At 38.1% G+C, this 22056-nt stretch overlaps 1 protein-coding gene and 1 pseudogene across 7 annotated transcripts in view; both read right to left on the minus strand.

Annotated features, from left to right (window-relative positions):
- The window catches only part of LOC146487530 (caspase-7-like), a 42191-nt gene extending 29968 nt beyond the window's left edge, over positions 1–12223 (minus strand). For 3 of the 6 annotated variants that reach the window (XM_085084128.1, XM_085084119.1, XM_085084109.1), the window contains exons 1-2: positions 8688–8720; positions 7550–7585 (exon numbers count right to left, since the gene is read on the minus strand). The gene's annotated coding sequence lies outside the window, so the exon portion shown is untranslated. Of the gene's footprint in view, positions 1–7549; positions 7586–8687; positions 8724–12086 lie in introns of those variants that run through there. The other 3 variants (XM_085084070.1, XM_085084115.1, XM_085084094.1) reach the window with 3 other exon arrangements.
- Positions 1364–7119, minus strand: LOC146487534 (uncharacterized; annotated as a pseudogene). The gene is made up of 5 exons (XR_014856807.1): positions 5863–7119; positions 5546–5688; positions 4640–5069; positions 4145–4407; positions 1364–3506 (listed from the first exon to the last, which is right to left on the minus strand). The product of XR_014856807.1 is annotated as an uncharacterized LOC146487534 (transcript).
- Positions 12224–22056: the final 9833 nt, after the last annotated feature.

Raw genomic sequence — 22056 nt, forward strand, 5'->3', positions numbered from 1 at the left:
TTCAAAGAGCCTGAGTCAGATATTCGTGTCCTTGTAGCAAGCATTGCCTTTGACATGGGTGTTGATAGTAAAGAAGTGTATAGAGTGATTCATTTTGGGCCATCTAAAAATGTGGAGGCATTTATCCAGGAGACAGGACGAGCTGGCAGGAATGGCAAACAAAGTGTGGCTCACATTTTTTACCCAGGGCTACTTCTCAATCACGTTGAGAAAGACATAAAACAGTATTTGAAGTCAGAGGAATGCCGCAGAAAAACTCTCTTGTGTCAGTTTGACAATTGTGACAAAGTCAGCTGTCCAGATCCAAAACACTTGTGTTGTGACAACTGTGCCAAGCATTGTAACTGTAAAAATGAGGACCGTGGAGAATTGACTAAATTCCCAGGTTGTGTCAACCAAACTACACAAAATTTAGGAGTCACTGCTCGAACAAGAGTAGTTTCAATGCAACAAAAAAAAAAGCTCTGTCTTCAAGGTTGTCATCGTATCACAGATATCTTGTACGTGACCTCATCAGCAAATCACCTGATGGTCAGCTACCAACCTTAACCAACCTACAGTTTATGCTTGGTTTCTCATATCAGCAGATTGAACAGGTTCTTGAAAACTGTGACACGATTTTTACCCTGGACGATGTGATATCAAATATTGAAATATGGCACATACAACATGGTTGTAAAATAATGGAAAGCATAAGCTCAGTATTTGGTAACTGTGGTACTGAACATTTTATGGTCAAAAATGTTTATGAGGATGAAGAGGAGGAAAGTGGCACATGGCTTGGAGACTGGGAAAGACTGATGGATGATGATAAGCTGTTTGAACTAGCAGTAGGTAATCTTTCTATGTCATTACTAGAAGCATCAGCGAATGACTCTCTTGGTAACACAATGGACAGTGAGAATATCCCAGCAGCAGCAGTAAGTGCACTAGAAAACCTGAGACTGTTCTAGTATTATAATTTATTTCTTTGACAATGTAATAGTAACTTCATGAAGAACCGTTGTGAATATGTTATGGTTTGAACTAATTTTGGGTTTCAAAAATTTCAAACCATTTTGACCTTCAGCTTTCATTGTCTGATAGTCATGAAATTTAATGTTCTTCATACTTAGACATTTCACAAATTCACTTGATTGACCAACAACAGAATCAAGTCAAGGCTCTTGGTCCATTGTTACTTGGTCAGTCATGATGCAGATTTGGGAAAGATCTATTAACAGCTTTGAAAATTCACAGTATGACTATGACTGCACACTCAACTGACAGTGGCTTATTAATATTAATAGATAATGCAGAAATACCAAAATTAGGTACTCTCTAAGTTAGCATGTATTGTTGACAATAAATATTATTATTCAACCAATAACAATAATTAATGTTATGGTGGAACGCAGTCTTACCACCCTGTTATAACATGTATGACGACTATTTTTTGTAACCCAATGACAGTAAACTCTAAAAATGTCTTTATAGTGGATCAAAGATGACCATACTGATAGTTTCAGAGTGATTATTAATAGAAAATTCTTAAATGAGGGCATTGTTACAAAATACAATGTATGCTCCACATTAAACCAGCATTTTTTGTGCTCTCACCTTAAGTTTTTAGTCACCTTTGCAGATGTTTTAATTTAAAGATAGAAATAATTTTATAAAATTCATAGTTGAAGGTATTGTCAGTTAAGCTAAAAATGGCACTGCATTGCTAAGGACTAATACAATCAATTATTGTAGCTAGAGTACACTAAAACCATACAATATTTCATTTCACTTCTTAGCTAATGAGACCGCGAAACAAAAAAATCTCTGAAAATGAGGCTAGTGTAAATAAGGAAAGAGAAATAAAAAAAAAAAACATCAACCTAGCACTATTTACAGGTACATGCTGTTGTTGTTGTTGCACATTTAGGGACCATTATTTGAATAGTATGAATAATATGAAATATTATTCAAACCTACATGTAGGCTAGTAGCCTCCTTTGCAGACATGTTTTGTGTCAGTTTCACTCTCCCTACAATGTACCTCCATCTCCTGGGGTGGGAGAGTGGGGCTGACACAAAAAACATCTGCAAAGAAGGCTACATGTACATTGTAAGTCTGTGTCTATTAATTGTCTGAGGTAATTAACAAGCATTGGCTAAGAAAACACTGTTCAGATAATTGGCCCTCGGTGTATTTACATGTACCGTACTCTAGATCACAATGTTCTAGATGAAGAGTTATTTATTTAAAAGTCCTTATTGTTTACCTAGCTCTAATTCGAAGTTGTACATTTTTGTTATGGTCATTTATCCATTTAAATACTGATGAGAAATCCAGATTGGCCAGGCGATTTCTTTCAAAGTTCACAAAGTGGTTATAATGACGGGCTTCTTGTTTAGTAAACACATTAGTAGACCCTGCTCTGTTTACTAGTTCCTGGAGATCTCTTTCCGTTGAACTGCGGGTGTGCCTTCCAGACCGTGATACTTTCTCAATTTCCTGATCGATGGTAGCGGTCAACATTCGTGTTGCAGCTTCTGCACGGCAAATACGATCCACAGCATTTTCTGTCACATTGGGGCCCAGGTTCTTTATGGCTTGTTTCAAGAACCGATTGCTGTGTTCCATGTCTAGGTCCATGGCAACGTTCTTTCCTTTCCCTCCTAGGGTGTTGACAGATCTGTTGCTAACAGATCTTTCACTATCTCTTAGTGACAGAAGAGACTTCACTAGAAACAGCTGATATAAACACTCTAGATCATATTTCTTGCTGTGGCTGTCATCCGCCTTACACATTAACATGAAGTATTTGTATTGTCTGATTAATCTCTGCCCATCCCCCTCACTTACTGCATCCAAAAAGTTCATGAAGAAAATACCATCCTCAAGTAATGCACAGTTATAGTTAAACATGTCATCTGTCTCTGTAGTACTGTAATTGCTTGCACCTTCAGTGTTACTGGAAATGGCCTCAGATTCTAGACCATCATCACCAGGAAGATTATTGGGGATGTCAAGTGGGGGATCATGTGAAAGTTCATGTCTCCTCCTGCTTTTCCCCCGTCATATTTAAAAGATCTGTTGCAATTGGGAAATCTGCAGGGAAATCTTCCATCTGGTGTAAGTTCTTGTTGATCCATTAGATCTTGCCGGTCTAGCTTGAGCAGTAATCACCTTATCCACTGCATTGTTGAGTGCAGTGTAGTCAAATGCAACACTGTCAACAATTTTTGATGCTGCACTGTGCAGGTATTCAAGCTTCTGTGCCTTTTTGATGTTTTCTACTTTGTCTAGAAGGGGAAAGTTAGTTGGATTGGACGTTTTGCTTTCGAAGCCAAGGACTGTTACTGCTGCTGATAGCACTCTGGATTTCACAACTAGTGTAAGGAAATCCCTATCAGCCCTGTAAGCTGCACTTGGATCTCCTTTTACATTTCTTCTGTTAATCAATGTACGATCGGAAAAAAGAGTGCATGGGTCACCATCTGATTTCCCAAAAAAAAAACCTCTTGTATATAGGCTGAAAAATACGTAATAGAAAATTTAAACATGTAACTTGTAAATAAAAAGTATATGGAGAGGTATAAAAAGTATATGGAGTAAGTGATCTTTGTTCAAAGTCTATATTCTCCAAAAAGCTTTTTCTACTCCACAGAAGAATTGCACATTTGATCAGAGAATTCTAACTCCATTTTTTTTTACAAGGACCATTTCAATAATTATTAGCATAGCTGTGCACATTATTCATCTCATATTTCACCAAATATAATAATTCATCAGTGTGTTAATTAATTATTGATTTGACAAAACACTCATTTTTATGCATCATTGTTATATCATTGCAAGGTGTCAGTAGTTGTCAAATCATTGACCTCCCACAGAACTGATGAAAGCTTACAAAGAAATTTGTGCCATGCTTTTAACATAGTAGCTCAGAGACCCTTTGACATGTTGGATGCACATTCATGTGTCCAAAAAAATACAGTCTCTAATCTTTTGACATTTCAATACATTAGTACTGTTGTCACCCTTTCTGTCAATAATAAGTTCAGGTTCTAACTACATTATAATCAACCGGGACATTATGATCATGAAGAAAAGGATTGCAACAGTTTTTTGTTACACAGCTGGCTATTTAATTTCTAATAGGTATATGACAAACTTACATTAAGAATCTTGACACCAGCATGCCAATCTCCCAGCTGCAAATTCAATCCCTCAAGCCGGTCTTCCGGTGTGTATCCATTTGACACTGAAGCTTTAACATTTACAGCACTTTCTACTGTTAGTTGGTCCCCAGTGAATAGTTGTGGATCATATGAACCATCCGCACATTTAGGTAGGTATGTATGGAACTTCTTCAAGATGACAAGCATATCTTCATTGATATTTTCATTTTTAAATGTTACACCCAAGGGAACCTAAAAGATTAGGTAAAATAAAAAAAGTTTATACATAACCGTAATTATATATGAAATATGCTATACATACAAAAAAATACTGGGGAAGTGTTAGAGTGGGTTTGGCATATGCAAAGAGTAGCTTATTTTATACATTCAACATATAAATACTTGTAATCATCGTCATCCTTTTAGATGCCCAGTGGCACATAAGGCCTATAATACATGCAATATAATTAATAGAGTTGTTTACCTTAGTTGACTTTTTGCTCATCTCTTTGCTATATTTATGTGGTATATGTTGAGTCACAACATCCTTAAAAGGACTTAATGCTGCAAAATATTCCACCAACATTCTTGATACTATATAGTCCAGCCTTTGACTTTGCATTTCAGGAATTGTAGGCATAAATGACTGATTTGGTACATCTTGTAAATCTGGTGGACTCTTTTTCAGAGTGTTCATTCCTGATACTCTATTTATAACCATTTTGTGGTTGACCCAATGGTGAGACGTCTTTTGGTTGGACATAGTCATGTTTTTGGTCTTAATTTCCAAGTCAATATTGTCAAAGATGACTGCAAAGCCAGGATGTGCACTTTCTTCCACTTTGACCAGCATTTTCTTGGCTGCCGCAGCCTCCTCACTGTTATTGCCAAGAAGAGGTACCTTTTCAAGCTCCCTCAGGCTAGAACCAGAAATCATTTGTAGATTGGTGACAGGAACTACTATTTGTAAGTCATGTTGCTCTTAATTATTGGTACGTGGGAAACGAAATTTTGACCCAGGGCCATCACACAAGATTACAGTACCTTTTAGGGTGTTTTCCGAAAATTTTCGACGAGCACCCCTGTCATTTTTATATGGGAGTCCCCCCCCCCCCCCCCCCCCGGGAGAAATACATTCCCAAGTTTGATTATTAAACCATGAATTGAATAAGGCAATGTGTATGTACTTCAATGAACATACTATGGGGGTGAATTTTAGATTGGATGTCTAAAAACTTAGTCAGCAGAACTTGACCTACAATCAACTCGCTTTCAATCACCCATACCCTCTAACAAGCTCCTCATTTTCAGAGAAATTAGCATTAAAGGTACTTCAAAATAAAGCGGATAAGGGGCCTTATAAAGTATTTCTTCTAGTTTTTGTAGCCACTCTATTTTCAAGTTCTCATCAGTGATTGCCTTCTGCACCTCCTTCTGTTCTTTATCATAGTCTGTACCAAGGTCATCCATCTTGTTTAAAGCACACCTGTTTGAACATGTGACATTCATCTTGCCTAGTCTGTCAAGGGTTGTCTTTGAATAAAAGAACACCAGAACTGTATTTTAATACCATAAAAACATTACACATAACAAGGTTTGCCCCAGATTTGCTCTTCATTTCTCATTTCATTTGGAAACATATTTAATCTGCAAAGTGTTCAACTGCAAATTATCTAAAAATATATCAGAAGCGTTTAGTAAACTTACCTCGGTGGACGCTGTTTTGAGGATAGCAAGAAAAGCTGCTGTTGCGTTCATGTGTCTACTTCTCTGCTTCAACAAAATCGATCCAGCGACCGACACACTAGGGAGCCATGATGCATCTTTTGTACCATTTGACAGCGCAACAGTCATAAGGAAAGCGTAAAAGATTGGCGCCCTCTCCTTCCACTCTTGGCACATAGACTGCAAACTAAAATACTTTCAATCTTCTTTGCTGGCTTTCCGTAATATAGATGGATTCTTTCGTGAACACAAACCATTCACTTCTGTCAGGACTTTGTGCAGGACATGTTTGATGACTATGTTGAACACTGGCTCGCATTTTACCACAGCTCTAGCGATTCTCTCCGGTGGACCATGAACTAAAGCTTTTCCAAGAGCCTCATAGCAAGGTTCAAGGGTTTTATTGGCCGGCTTCGATGGATATTCAACAGATACCTTTACTTTTGTCTCATTACGAACGGTAGTCTTGGCCGGCTTTGCTAACGGTGTTGAGGTCAACAAAGGAAGAAACGAAGACAGCTGTGATTCAGCAGCGATGGCAGGAGCTTGCAAATGTCCAAAAGCATTGTAAACTAAATGGTAGGGCTTCTGAAGTGCTTCAGTTGGAGTATAACTGAAAGAAGTACAAGTGGTAGGCGCTTGAGAGCCAAAGTTTAGAGATTTTGACGCCCCATTAGTTGTCGTCGAACTCTTTGAAGTACTCGCTGAAACAGTGCCTGAATCCTTTCGTAACCTCATCACTCTTGCTGACTCCACGTTACAATCAAAACTGCTTCTGAGTTCCGTTTTCAAGTCAGTTATATTTTTCTCTAGCTTTTCGAGTTTGAGAAAACGTTTATAGCATGGGTTTGTGCAACAAACAAGTCATTCGCGGAGTAGATATTGACGTCGATAGATAGCGCGGAATTGATCATCTTTGGAAGATCGTGAGTTGTTTTCCCGAAGATTTTTATCCTTTCTTTGACAAGAGGAGTGCGATTGCATAAATAACATCGAAGGTCACCGTTCACAAGCTTTTTTTGGCGTATTAACCTCCATAAGAATTCGACATGGAATACCTAAAATAAGTTGTACAACCTTTTCGCGGGTTTTATAAACGGCTTTGTGATTGGCTATCAGGTAACAATGGCTTGAATCTGATTGGATATTCAAATACAATGGGAATGGCATGTCCGGCTTGGTTCAGCAGACGTTGGTGGGGAGGGAGAATGGGACCGACACAAACAACGTCTGCAAAGGAGGCTACCCCATGGCCAAGATTGCGGGAAACTGACGAGAGCCATACTTGAAGGATCAAAACTATAATAAGACCCCATAAAAATAAATCTCTGATAGACAGTAGACAGGGCTAAAACACTCAACTTTAGAAAAGCAATTTTGGAAAGGAAGCCACTCAACTGGACATAGAACTTATTCATACCTGACTATCTTGCAATATAATTGGCCGGGGGAAGTTTAATGAGAAAGAAAATAAGACCCGAAAATGTCGAAAATGAGTCCAAAACTTAAAACACATAATTGATCTTCGAGTTCCTAAATAGTACAAATAAATGATAGAAGTATTAGTGACTGAAGCATACTTTTGGTATAATAGTGGCATTTGTTTTTCTAGAGTATTCACGAGTAAAACTAAAAGGAAGAGAGATCCTTTATTAAGCCGTCGAGTTACCTGAAGATTCATCGCTGTCGTCCGAATCACTATCACCTAAGTAAGCAAAAAAAAAAGTTACCTATTCATCTACATTAGTTTTACTATCAGTGATATTTTATTGCTTCGTGTTTTATTTCTCGGCACAAGAAATATATAAATTCATGGCCTTACTAAATAACTGTAACTGTATTCCACCACAGGTTTATTACATTCATATGCATTTAAATTACAATACCCTATGGCGTGAACTACGTAACGCTTTCTTGTACAGATTAATGATATTCCCCCACATATAGCTGTTTTAATTTAAGTTTTCGGATCAAAGACTCCAGCTTACGGGACAAGACCGCAGAAATATGAGTAATTTGATTATAAATCAACCAAACTTAGTCGCCCACCGCTTACCCTCGACCCAATCGTCAAAGAAATTACTTTACTCGGGCAAAACTGGACTGTGTTCGGGTACGGAATTCTCCTTAAAATACTATCCGTAATAGTATGTCAAGAGACGAAAACAACCCTGCGCTGTGTTTAAGATGATCGTAAAATCATATTATCAATAAAAAATAGCCTTTAAGAATTCGTAACTGTCGATGCAATGACAGAGCCTCTATAATTAATTAACCCATGGCCAAGATTGCGGGAAACTGACGAGAGCCATACTTGAAGGATCAAAACTATGGTAAAACCCCATAAAAATAAATCTCTGATAGACAGTAGATAGGGCCAAAATACTCAACTTTACGAAAGCAATTTCGGAAAGGAAGCCACTCAACTGGCCATAGAACTTATTCAGACCTGACTATCTTGCAATATAATAGGCCGGGCGAAGTTTAATAAGAAATAAAATAAGACCCGAAAATGAGTCCAAAACTTAAAACAAATAATTGATCTTCGTACATAGTACAATGTAAATGATAGAAGGAAGAAGAAACGTGCGCATGTCAAAATCGTTATCTGTCAGCTTTTTATTTACATTACTTTTACCACGTTATTTTATATCTTCGTGGTATATTTCTCGTCATAGGAGCTATATAAATTTCATGGTCTAAGTGACTGAAGCATGCTTTTGGTATAATAGCCGCATTAGTTTTTCTAGAGTATTCACGAGTTAAACTAAAAGGAAGAGAGATCCTTTATTAAACCGTCGAGTTACCTGAAGATTCGTCGCTGTCGTCCGAATCACTATCACCTAAGTAAGCAAAAAAAAAGTGGGCTATTCATTTACATTTGTTTTACTATCAGTGATATTTTATTGCTTCGTGGTTTATTTCTCGGCACAAGAAATATATAAATTCATGGCCTTACTAAATAACTGTAACTGTGTTCCACCACAGGCTAATGACATTTATGTGCATTATATTACAATACCCTATGGCGTGAACTACGTAACGCTTTCTTGTACAGATTAATGAAATTCCTCAACATACAGCTGTTTTAATTTAAGTTTTCTGATCAAAGACTCCAGCTTACGGGACAAGACCGCAGAAATATGAGTAATTTGATTATAAATCAACCAAACTTAATCCCCCACCGCCCACCCTCGACCCAATCGTCAAAGAAATTACCTTTACTCGGTTAAAACTGGACTGTGTTCGCGTACGGAATTCTCCTTAAAATACCATCCGTAATAGTATGTCAAGAGACGAAAACAACCCTGCGCTGTGTTTAAGATGATCGTAAAATCATATTACCAATAAAAAATAGCCTTTAAGAATTCGTAACTGTCGATGCAATGACAGAGCCTCTACAATTAATTAACCCATGGCCAAGATTGCGGGAAACTGACGAGAGCCATACTTGAAGGATCAAAACTATGGTAAAACCCCATAAAAATAAATCTCTGATAGACAGTAGATAGTGCCAAAATACTCAACTTTACGAAAGCAATTTCGGAAAGGAAGCCACTCAACTGGCCATAGAACTTATTCAGACCTGACTATCTTGCAATATAATAGGCCGGTGGAAGTTTAATAAGGAATAAAATAAGACCCGAAAATGAGTCCAAAACTTAAAACAAATAATTGATCTTCGTACATAGTACAATGTAAATGATAGAAGGAAGAAGAAACGTGCGCATGTCAAAATCGTTATCTGTCAGCTTTTTATTTACATTACTTTTACCACGTTATTTTATATCTTCGTGGTATATTTCTCGTCATAGGAGCTATATAAATTTCATGGTCTAAGTGACTGAAGCATGCTTTTGGTATAATAGCCGCATTAGTTTTTCTAGAGTATTCACGAGTTAAACTAAAAGGAAGAGAGATCCTTTATTAAACCGTCGAGTTACCTGAAGATTCGTCGCTGTCGTCCGAATCACTATCACCTAGGTAAGCAAAAAAAAAAGTGAGCTATTCATTTACATTTGTTTTACTATCAGTGATATTTCATTGCTTCGTGGTTTATTTCTCGGCACAAGAAATATATAAATTCATGGCCTTACTAAATAACTGTAACTGTGTTCCACCACAGGCTAATGACATTTATGTGCATTATATTACAATACCCTATGGCGTGAACTACGTAACGCTTTCTTGTACAGATTAATGAAATTCCTCCACATACAGCTGTTTTAATTTAAGTTTTCTGATCAAAGACTCCAGCTTACGGGACAAGACCGCAGAAATATGAGTAATTTGATTATAAATCAACCAAACTTAATCCCCCACCGCCCACCCTCGACCCAATCGTCAAAGAAATTACTTTACTCGGTTAAAACTGGACTGTGTTCGGGTACGGAATTCTCCTTAAAATACCATCCGTAATAGTATGTCAAGAGAAGAAAACAACCCTGCGCTGTGTTTAAGATGATCGTAAAATCATATTACCAATAAAAAATAGCCTTTAAGAATTCGTAACTGTCGATGCAATGACAGAGCCTCTACAATTAATTAACCCATGGCCAAGATTGCGGGAAACTGACGAGAGCCATACTTGAAGGATCAAAACTATGGTAAAACCCCATAAAAATAAATCTCTGATAGACAGTAGATAGTGCCAAAATACTCAACTTTACGAAAGCAATTTCGGAAAGGAAGCCACTCAACTGGCCATAGAACTTATTCAGACCTGACTATCTTGCAATATAATAGGCCGGTGGAAGTTTAATAAGGAATAAAATAAGACCCGAAAATGAGTCCAAAACTTAAAACAAATAATTGATCTTCGTACATAGTACAATGTAAATGATAGAAGGAAGAAGAAACGTGCGCATGTCAAAATCGTTATCTGTCAGCTTTTTATTTACATTACTTTTACCACGTTATTTTATATCTTCGTGGTATATTTCTCGTCATAGGAGCTATATAAATTTCATGGTCTAAGTGACTGAAGCATGCTTTTGGTATAATAGCCGCATTAGTTTTTCTAGAGTATTCACGAGTTAAACTAAAAGGAAGAGAGATCCTTTATTAAACCGTCGAGTTACCTGAAGATTCGTCGCTGTCGTCCGAATCACTATCACCTAGGTAAGCAAAAAAAAAAGTGAGCTATTCATTTACATTTGTTTTACTATCAGTGATATTTCATTGCTTCGTGGTTTATTTCTCGGCACAAGAAATATATAAATTCATGGCCTTACTAAATAACTGTAACTGTGTTCCACCACAGGCTAATGACATTTATGTGCATTATATTACAATACCCTATGGCGTGAACTACGTAACGCTTTCTTGTACAGATTAATGAAATTCCTCCACATACAGCTGTTTTAATTTAAGTTTTCTGATCAAAGACTCCAGCTTACGGGACAAGACCGCAGAAATATGAGTAATTTGATTATAAATCAACCAAACTTAATCCCCCACCGCCCACCCTCAAAGAAATTACTTTACTCGGTTAAAACTGGACTGTGTTCGGGTACGGAATTCTCCTTAAAATACCATCCGTAATAGTATGTCAAGAGAAGAAAACAACCCTGCGCTGTGTTTAAGATGATCGTAAAATCATATTACCAATAAAAAAAAGCCTTTAAGAATTCGTAACTGTCTATGCAATGACAGAGCCTCTACAATTAATTAACCCATGGCCAAGATTGCGGGAAACTGACGAGAGCCATACTTGAAGGATCAAAACTATGGTAAAACCCCATAAAAATAAATCTCTGATAGACAGTAGATAGTGCCAAAATACTCAACTTTACGAAAGCAATTTCGGAAAGGAAGCCACTCAACTGGCCATAGAACTTATTCAGACCTGACTATCTTGCAATATAATAGGCCGGGCGAAGTTTAATAAGAAATAAAATAAGACCCGAAAATGAGTCCAAAACTTAAAACAAATAATTGATCTTCGTACATAGTACAATGTAAATGATAGAAGGAAGAAGAAACGTGCGCATGTCAAAATCGTTATCTGTCAGCTTTTTATTTACATTACTTTTACCACGTTATTTTATATCTTCGTGGTATATTTCTCGTCATAGGAGCTATATAAATTTCATGGTCTAAGTGACTGAAGCATACTTTTGGTATAATAGTTGCATTTGTTTTTCTAGAGTATTCACGAGTTAAACTAAAAGGAAGAGAGATCCTTTATTAAACCGTCGAGTTACCTGAAGATTCGTCGCTGTCGTCCGAATCACTATCACCTAAGTAAGCAAAAAAAAAAAAGTGAGCTATTCATTTACATTTGTTTTACTATCAGTGATATTTTATTGCTTCGTGGTTTATTTCTCGGCACAAGAAATATATAAATTCATGGCCTTACCAAATAACTGTAACTGTATTCCACCACAGGCTAATGACATTCATGTGCATTATATTACAATACCCTATGGCGTGAACTACGTGACGCTTTCTTCCACAGATTAATGAAATTCCTCCCCATACAGCTGTTTTAATTTAAGTTTTCTGATCAAAGACTCCAGCTTACGGGACAAGACCGCAGAAATATGAGTAATTTGATAAAAAATCAACCAAACTTAATCCCCCACCGCTCACCCTCGACCCAATCGTCAAAGAAATTACTTTACTCGGCAAAACTAGACTGTGTTCGGGTACGGAATTCTCCTTAAAATACCATCCGTAATAGTATGTCAAGAGAAGAAAAACAACCCTGCGATGTGTTTAAGATGATCGTAAAATCATATTACCAATAAAAAATAGCCTTTAGGAATTCGTAACTGTCGATGCAACGAAGAAGAAAAATGCTCTTCTTATGGAGTGATACTGAGCTTATAGCCTGTACAATTAATTACCCCATGGCCAAGATTGCGGGAAACTGACGAGAGCCATACTTGGAGGATCAAAACTATGGTAAAACCCCATAAAAATAAATCTCTGATAGACAGTAGACAAACCCAAAATACTCAACTTTAGGAAAGCGATTTCGGAAAGGAAGCCACTCAACTGGCCATAGAACTTATTCAGACCTGACTATCTTGCAACAGGAGCCCATTGCTCCTGCTTGCAATATAATTGGTAAAGGTAACAATGGAGTATAAAATGCAATTCATGTTTAACTTCATTTAAGAGCCGTTGTCTGAGAAAACCGGGCAGACGTCACGGATGGGGGTCGGACGATTTCCTTAATTTTGTACCTGTTTTCTACGTTGGGTCAGTGATGTTGAAAGGCGATATTTTTATATTCAAACACCTTATAGTTTTTCAGATATAACCACGCCCCCGCCACCCCCAACCCCCCCCCCCCCCCCCTTTCAAATCCTTAACTCCGGTAACGTGTTGACAAATTACTCCCTAGGTCAGAAGATTCTTTTTGTTTCCGACTCCGATTCCCATTCTGCTTTCGTCACTTCTGTCCACTAAACCACTGTGGCTCCATTTAGGACATTTGTACGCACTCGACTTAAAGACCAAAATATTTGGCAGTTTGTAAAACTATACGTACAGGGAAATTTACCAGGCAAAGGGTACCGTTAAAACATTAATCTTGAGGGCTAATTACTTAGGCTCGATTATGTTTTGCTTTCTTCTTCATGGCGCTAATGGATTATCAGTTATCAGTCCAGACTTATTTAAGTTGAAAGACTCCCAAGAGAAATCGTCCCCCTCCCCCCTTCTACCCCAAAAGAAAAATGGCATGTATACGATTATTATTATTATTTATTTTTTCTTTTTGCAAAATGTAGATACTAAACACGGCCTAAAATAAAAAGAAATGGTGTACAAGAAAAAGAAAACTGTTTCCATCTGTTTAGAAAGTGGCGACGCGAAAGTGAAAGTAGCGTGACGATACCGTTGTCCAGTTATCTTGTGACACATTTATCGGGCCACATTACGAGTTCATAAATTTTCTGGACTGATCCAAAGAGTGATTAACGCAGGGTATCGATGTTCCGATATGCAGTCCTATTAGCTAAGGAAAGGTAAGTTTAATTTACTTCACCAAGACTTGCAGTTGGAATATTAATTTTGAAATCAAAAGAAGCGCTGAAACCTGATGCTTCTCTTTTAAGCAAGGAAACAATTGTTCTTCGCGGGCCCGAGCGTAGCGAGGTTAATAAATTCGTCGGGCCGAGCCGGCCCGAGCGGAGCTAAGCCGCGCGAATTCGAGCGAAAAATATATTTATTCCTCGCGAAGCGAGGGCCGAAGGCCCGAGCGTAGCGAGGTTAATAAATTTGTCGGGCCGAGCCGGCCCGAGCGGAGCTAAGCCGCGCGAATTCGAGCGAAAAATATATTTATATATATATATATATATATATCTGTCTGGATTTTTAAGAACATGCCCTCAGAAATTAACCACATTTTGAGACTTTCTAGGCTGATGGAATATGCTAGTCCAGAACATGACTTTAATTAGGGCTCATCACAAGAAAGCAAGGTCAAAGAATACTACAGACCTGGTATAGAAGGTTTGTCTTTGAAATTGGACATGACACTAGCACTGACATTTGAACTGACATGAAACATGGCCTATGTGTTGACAAAACAAGTGCGACATTTCGCAATTATTAACGGCGCCAACGCATCTTAAATCTCACCCAAAACCCGGTCTTTTAGCGGTCCAGTCTAGCTTTCTACAACAGAATCGGCTTAATCGGAGAAAGACAGCGTTCTAAATTGATTTTCCGAATCTCTTCTTTATTTACAAATCGAAACGAATCACGCCGAACGACATCTGGAAATTATTTATGACATTGAGTCCGGAAATCCGACCCCAAACCGCACCTCTCGACTAATCGATCACTAGCCTAACAACGCTACAGTTATAACGGCGAAAAATAATCGAATAGCTTTTCAAACTCACGCTTTTTGAAGAGAAAATCCTTGCCATTTCTTGTTCGTGTTTAGTGATATAACTTTAAGTCCCGGATGTTGGCAAAAAGATTGGAACGGGGAACACATATGGCGGTTTTTAACAAGAAAATAAACTAAGTCTTTGGCCAGGTGAAAAATTCCCGATAATTTTATCTTGCCCGACTAGAAATCACCCCTAAGAGCTACTTTTTAAAGCCAAAGACTGTCACCTCCTCAAGCAAAGCCCAAAATATGCCAGCCTTCGTCCAAGCCCGAGTAACTAAAGTTTACCCGTTTAGCTGAAAAACAGGACTACTGGTAGCAAGCATATTAGACGAGACAGCAACTGCACTCGTAAGACTTATTCCCTCACTAGACTTAATGATGTCCTCAGGAAAACTTTGCTTCAGGAGGCCAAACAAAACGCTAGGGCTAACGAATTTCTTCTCAGCTAAGACCGCGCCGAATTCAAAGCGAGTTCGTTGCGCCGTGTATAAACGTTTGAGAGAGAATGGGGCTAGCTGGGCAAAACAATTAAATGACTCTACATCGGGTAGTTTCGGGGAGGGAGGAGGGGGGGGGGGGGGGTAAGGAGAAGAATAGCTTTTGTCTTTTAAATGACTGCTGGTGACTCTTGTATTGTACATCCCTACATTTAATGGGAAATAAAAAAATAATAATAAAAAAAAAAAACAAGTTATATGTTAAGAAAAGTTAACAAAAATCATAGATTTCTGAGGGTATGTTCTTTTAAATTCAGACAGATATTATTAGTATTTGGGCTCAAATTGTTCAGAACGGCTTGATATGCTTCTTTGTATCATTAATCACTTCAAGATAAACTGTAGTAGCCAAATAAAGAGGAAATGGTGCCTCCACAAGCTATATTTTAGGCAAGAAATCATGTCAGTTTATGAGTGACACAAAGCAAGGGCTAACTAGTTCCTTGCATTCATCATATTTTGAAATAAGCTGTAAAGTTGAGGCTTTAAGCCCTTCTACTAACAGCAGTTACATTGTTAGACAAAACAACTGTGATTTACAAAAGCAGGACTAGCAAGAAAAGCTTATATTTTCATCATTCCACTTATATCATTTTAATATCTGTCTGGATTTTTAAGAACATGCCCTCAGAAATTAACCACATTTTGAGACTTTCTAGGCTGATGGAATATGCTAGTCCAGAACATGACTTTAATTAGGGCTCATCACAAGAAAGCAAGGTCAAAGAATACTACAGACCTGGTATAGAAGGTTTGTCTTTGAAATTGGACATGACACTAGCACTGACATTTGAACTGACATGAAACATGGCCTATGTGTTGACAAAACAAGTGCGACATTTCGCAATTATTAACGGCGCCAACGCATCTTAAATCTCACCCAAAACCCGGTCTTTTAGCGGTCCAGTCTAGCTTTCTACAACAGAATCGGCTTAATCGGAGAAAGACAGCGTTCTAAATTGATTTTCCGAATCTCTTCTTTATTTACAAATCGAAACGAATCACGCCGAACGACATCTGGAAATTATTTATGACATTGAGTCCGGAAATCCGACCCCAAACCGCACCTCTCGACTAATCGATCACTAGCCTAACAACGCTACAGTTATAACGGCGAAAAATAATCGAATAGCTTTTCAAACTCACGCTTTTTGAAGAGAAAATCCTTGCCATTTCTTGTTCGTGTTTAGTGATATAACTTTAAGTCCCGGATGTTGGCAAAAAGATTGGAACGGGGAACACATATGGCGGTTTTCAACAAAAAAATAAACTAAGTCTTTGGCCAGGTGAAAAATTCCCGATAATTTTATCTTGCCCGACTAGAAATCACCCCTAAGAGCTACTTTTTAAAGCCAAAGACTGTCACCTCCTCAAGCAAAGCCCAAAATATGCCAGCCTTCGTCCAAGCCCGAGTAACTAAAGTTTACCCGTTTAGCTGAAAAACAGGACTACTGGTAGCAAGCATATTAGACGAGACAGCAACTGCACTCGTAAGACTTATTCCCTCACTAGACTTAATGATGTCCTCAGGAAAACTTTGCTTCAGGAGGCCAAACAAAACGCTAGGGCTAACGAATTTCTTCTCAGCTAAGACCGCGCCGAATTCAAAGCGAGTTCGTTGCGCCGTGTATAAACGTTTGAGAGAGAATGGGGCTAGCTGGGCAAAACAATTAAATGACTCTACATCGGGTAGTTTCGGGGAGGGAGGAGGGGGGGGGGGGTAAGGAGAAGAATAGCTTTTGTCTTTTAAATGACTGCTGGTGACTCTTGTATTGTACATCCCTACATTTAATGGGAAATAAAAAAATAATAATAAAAAAAAAAAACAAGTTATATGTTAAGAAAAGTTAACAAAAATCATAGATTTCTGAGGGTATGTTCTTTTAAATTCAGACAGATATTATTAGTATTTGGGCTCAAATTGTTCAGAACGGCTTGATATGCTTCTTTGTATCATTAATCACTTCAAGATAAACTGTAGTAGCCAAATAAAGAGGAAATGGTGCCTCCACAAGCTATATTTTAGGCAAGAAATCATGTCAGTTTATGAGTGACACAAAGCAAGGGCTAACTAGTTCCTTGCATTCATCATATTTTGAAATAAGCTGTAAAGTTGAGGCTTTAAGCCCTTCTACTAACAGCAGTTACATTGTTAGACAAAACAACTGTGATTTACAAAAGCAGGACTAGCAAGAAAAGCTTATATTTTCATCATTCCACTTATATCATTTTAATATCTGTCTGGATTTTTAAGAACATGCCCTCAGAAATTAACCACATTTTGAGACTTTCTAGGCTGATGGAATATGCTAGTCCAGAACATGACTTTAATTAGGGCTCATCACAAGAAAGCAAGGTCAAAGAATACTACAGACCTGGTATAGAAGGTTTGTCTTTGAAATTGGACATGACACTAGCACTGACATTTGAACTGACATGAAACATGGCCTATGTGTTGACAAAACAAGTGCGACATTTCGCAATTATTAACGGCGCCAACGCATCTTAAATCTCACCCAAAACCCGGTCTTTTAGCGGTCCAGTCTAGCTTTCTACAACAGAATCGGCTTAATCGGAGAAAGACAGCGTTCTAAATTGATTTTCCGAATCTCTTCTTTATTTACAAATCGAAACGAATCACGCCGAACGACATCTGGAAATTATTTATGACATTGAGTCCGGAAATCCGACCCCAAACCGCACCTCTCGACTAATCGATCACTAGCCTAACAACGCTACAGTTATAACGGCGAAAAATAATCGAATAGCTTTTCAAACTCACGCTTTTTGAAGAGAAAATCCTTGCCATTTCTTGTTCGTGTTTAGTGATATAACTTTAAGTCCCGGATGTTGGCAAAAAGATTGGAACGGGGAACACATATGGCGGTTTTTAACAAGAAAATAAACTAAGTCTTTGGCCAGGTGAAAAATTCCCGATAATTTTATCTTGCCCGACTAGAAATCACCCCTAAGAGCTACTTTTTAAAGCCAAAGACTGTCACCTCCTCAAGCAAAGCCCAAAATATGCCAGCCTTCGTCCAAGCCCGAGTAACTAAAGTTTACCCGTTTAGCTGAAAAACAGGACTACTGGTAGCAAGCATATTAGACGAGACAGCAACTGCACTCGTAAGACTTATTCCCTCACTAGACTTAATGATGTCCTCAGGAAAACTTTGCTTCAGGAGGCCAAACAAAACGCTAGGGCTAACGAATTTCTTCTCAGCTAAGACCGCGCCGAATTCAAAGCGAGTTCGTTGCGCCGTGTATAAACGTTTGAGAGAGAATGGGGCTAGCTGGGCAAAACAATTAAATGACTCTACATCGGGTAGTTTCGGGGAGGGAGGAGGGGGGGGGGGGTAAGGAGAAGAATAGCTTTTGTCTTTTAAATGACTGCTGGTGACTCTTGTATTGTACATCCCTACATTTAATGGGAAATAAAAAAATAATAATAAAAAAAAAAAACAAGTTATATGTTAAGAAAAGTTAACAAAAATCATAGATTTCTGAGGGTATGTTCTTTTAAATTCAGACAGATATTATTAGTATTTGGGCTCAAATTGTTCAGAACGGCTTGATATGCTTCTTTGTATCATTAATCACTTCAAGATAAACTGTAGTAGCCAAATAAAGAGGAAATGGTGCCTCCACAAGCTATATTTTAGGCAAGAAATCATGTCAGTTTATGAGTGACACAAAGCAAGGGCTAACTAGTTCCTTGCATTCATCATATTTTGAAATAAGCTGTAAAGTTGAGGCTTTAAGCCCTTCTACTAACAGCAGTTACATTGTTAGACAAAACAACTGTGATTTACAAAAGCAGGACTAGCAAGAAAAGCTTATATTTTCATCATTCCACTTATATCATTTTAATATCTGTCTGGATTTTTAAGAACATGCCCTCAGAAATTAACCACATTTTGAGACTTTCTAGGCTGATGGAATATGCTAGTCCAGAACATGACTTTAATTAGGGCTCATCACAAGAAAGCAAGGTCAAAGAATACTACAGACCTGGTATAGAAGGTTTGTCTTTGAAATTGGACATGACACTAGCACTGACATTTGAACTGACATGAAACATGGCCTATGTGTTGACAAAACAAGTGCGACATTTCGCAATTATTAACGGCGCCAACGCATCTTAAATCTCACCCAAAACCCGGTCTTTTAGCGGTCCAGTCTAGCTTTCTACAACAGAATCGGCTTAATCGGAGAAAGACAGCGTTCTAAATTGATTTTCCGAATCTCTTCTTTATTTACAAATCGAAACGAATCACGCCGAACGACATCTGGAAATTATTTATGACATTGAGTCCGGAAATCCGACCCCAAACCGCACCTCTCGACTAATCGATCACTAGCCTAACAACGCTACAGTTATAACGGCGAAAAATAATCGAATAGCTTTTCAAACTCACGCTTTTTGAAGAGAAAATCCTTGCCATTTCTTGTTCGTGTTTAGTGATATAACTTTAAGTCCCGGATGTTGGCAAAAAGATTGGAACGGGGAACACATATGGCGGTTTTTAACAAGAAAATAAACTAAGTCTTTGGCCAGGTGAAAAATTCCCGATAATTTTATCTTGCCCGACTAGAAATCACCCCTAAGAGCTACTTTTTAAAGCCAAAGACTGTCACCTCCTCAAGCAAAGCCCAAAATATGCCAGCCTTCGTCCAAGCCCGAGTAACTAAAGTTTACCCGTTTAGCTGAAAAACAGGACTACTGGTAGCAAGCATATTAGACGAGACAGCAACTGCACTCGTAAGACTTATTCCCTCACTAGACTTAATGATGTCCTCAGGAAAACTTTGCTTCAGGAGGCCAAACAAAACGCTAGGGCTAACGAATTTCTTCTCAGCTAAGACCGCGCCGAATTCAAAGCGAGTTCGTTGCGCCGTGTATAAACGTTTGAGAGAGAATGGGGCTAGCTGGGCAAAACAATTAAATGACTCTACATCGGGTAGTTTCGGGGAGGGAGGAGGGGGGGGGGGGGGTAAGGAGAAGAATAGCTTTTGTCTTTTAAATGACTGCTGGTGACTCTTGTATTGTACATCCCTACATTTAATGGGAAATAAAAAAATAATAATAAAAAAAAAAAACAAGTTATATGTTAAGAAAAGTTAACAAAAATCATAGATTTCTGAGGGTATGTTCTTTTAAATTCAGACAGATATTATTAGTATTTGGGCTCAAATTGTTCAGAACGGCTTGATATGCTTCTTTGTATCATTAATCACTTCAAGATAAACTGTAGTAGCCAAATAAAGAGGAAATGGTGCCTCCACAAGCTATATTTTAGGCAAGAAATCATGTCAGTTTATGAGTGACACAAAGCAAGGGCTAACTAGTTCCTTGCATTCATCATATTTTGAAATAAGCTGTAAAGTTGAGGCTTTAAGCCCTTCTACTAACAGCAGTTACATTGTTAGACAAAACAACTGTGATTTACAAAAGCAGGACTAGCAAGAAAAGCTTATATTTTCATCATTCCACTTATATCATTTTAATATCTGTCTGGATTTTTAAGAACATGCCCTCAGAAATTAACCACATTTTGAGACTTTCTAGGCTGATGGAATATGCTAGTCCAGAACATGACTTTAATTAGGGCTCATCACAAGAAAGCAAGGTCAAAGAATACTACAGACCTGGTATAGAAGGTTTGTCTTTGAAATTGGACATGACACTAGCACTGACATTTGAACTGACATGAAACATGGCCTATGTGTTGACAAAACAAGTGCGACATTTCGCAATTATTAACGGCGCCAACGCATCTTAAATCTCACCCAAAACCCGGTCTTTTAGCGGTCCAGTCTAGCTTTCTACAACAGAATCGGCTTAATCGGAGAAAGACAGCGTTCTAAATTGATTTTCCGAATCTCTTCTTTATTTACAAATCGAAACGAATCACGCCGAACGACATCTGGAAATTATTTATGACATTGAGTCCGGAAATCCGACCCCAAACCGCACCTCTCGACTAATCGATCACTAGCCTAACAACGCTACAGTTATAACGGCGAAAAATAATCGAATAGCTTTTCAAACTCACGCTTTTTGAAGAGAAAATCCTTGCCATTTCTTGTTCGTGTTTAGTGATATAACTTTAAGTCCCGGATGTTGGCAAAAAGATTGGAACGGGGAACACATATGGCGGTTTTTAACAAGAAAATAAACTAAGTCTTTGGCCAGGTGAAAAATTCCCGATAATTTTATCTTGCCCGACTAGAAATCACCCCTAAGAGCTACTTTTTAAAGCCAAAGACTGTCACCTCCTCAAGCAAAGCCCAAAATATGCCAGCCTTCGTCCAAGCCCGAGTAACTAAAGTTTACCCGTTTAGCTGAAAAAGGACTACTGGTAGCAAGCATATTAGACGAGACAGCAACTGCACTCGTAAGACTTATTCCCTCACTAGACTTAATGATGTCCTCAGGAAAACTTTGCTTCAGGAGGCCAAACAAAACGCTAGGGCTAACGAATTTCTTCTCAGCTAAGACCGCGCCGAATTCAAAGCGAGTTCGTTGCGCCGTGTATAAACGTTTGAGAGAGAATGGGGCTAGCTGGGCAAAACAATTAAATGACTCTACATCGGGTAGTTTCGGGGAGGGAGGAGGGGGGGGGGGGGGGTAAGGAGAAGAATAGCTTTTGTCTTTTAAATGACTGCTGGTGACTCTTGTATTGTACATCCCTACATTTAATGGGAAATAAAAAAATAATAATAAAAAAAAAAAACAAGTTATATGTTAAGAAAAGTTAACAAAAATCATAGATTTCTGAGGGTATGTTCTTTTAAATTCAGACAGATATTATTAGTATT

Source organism: Pavona decussata, unplaced genomic scaffold (assembly GCF_977016875.1).
Source record: "Pavona decussata unplaced genomic scaffold, jaPavDecu1.1 SCAFFOLD_15, whole genome shotgun sequence".
Taxonomy (NCBI): domain Eukaryota; kingdom Metazoa; phylum Cnidaria; class Anthozoa; order Scleractinia; family Agariciidae; genus Pavona; species Pavona decussata.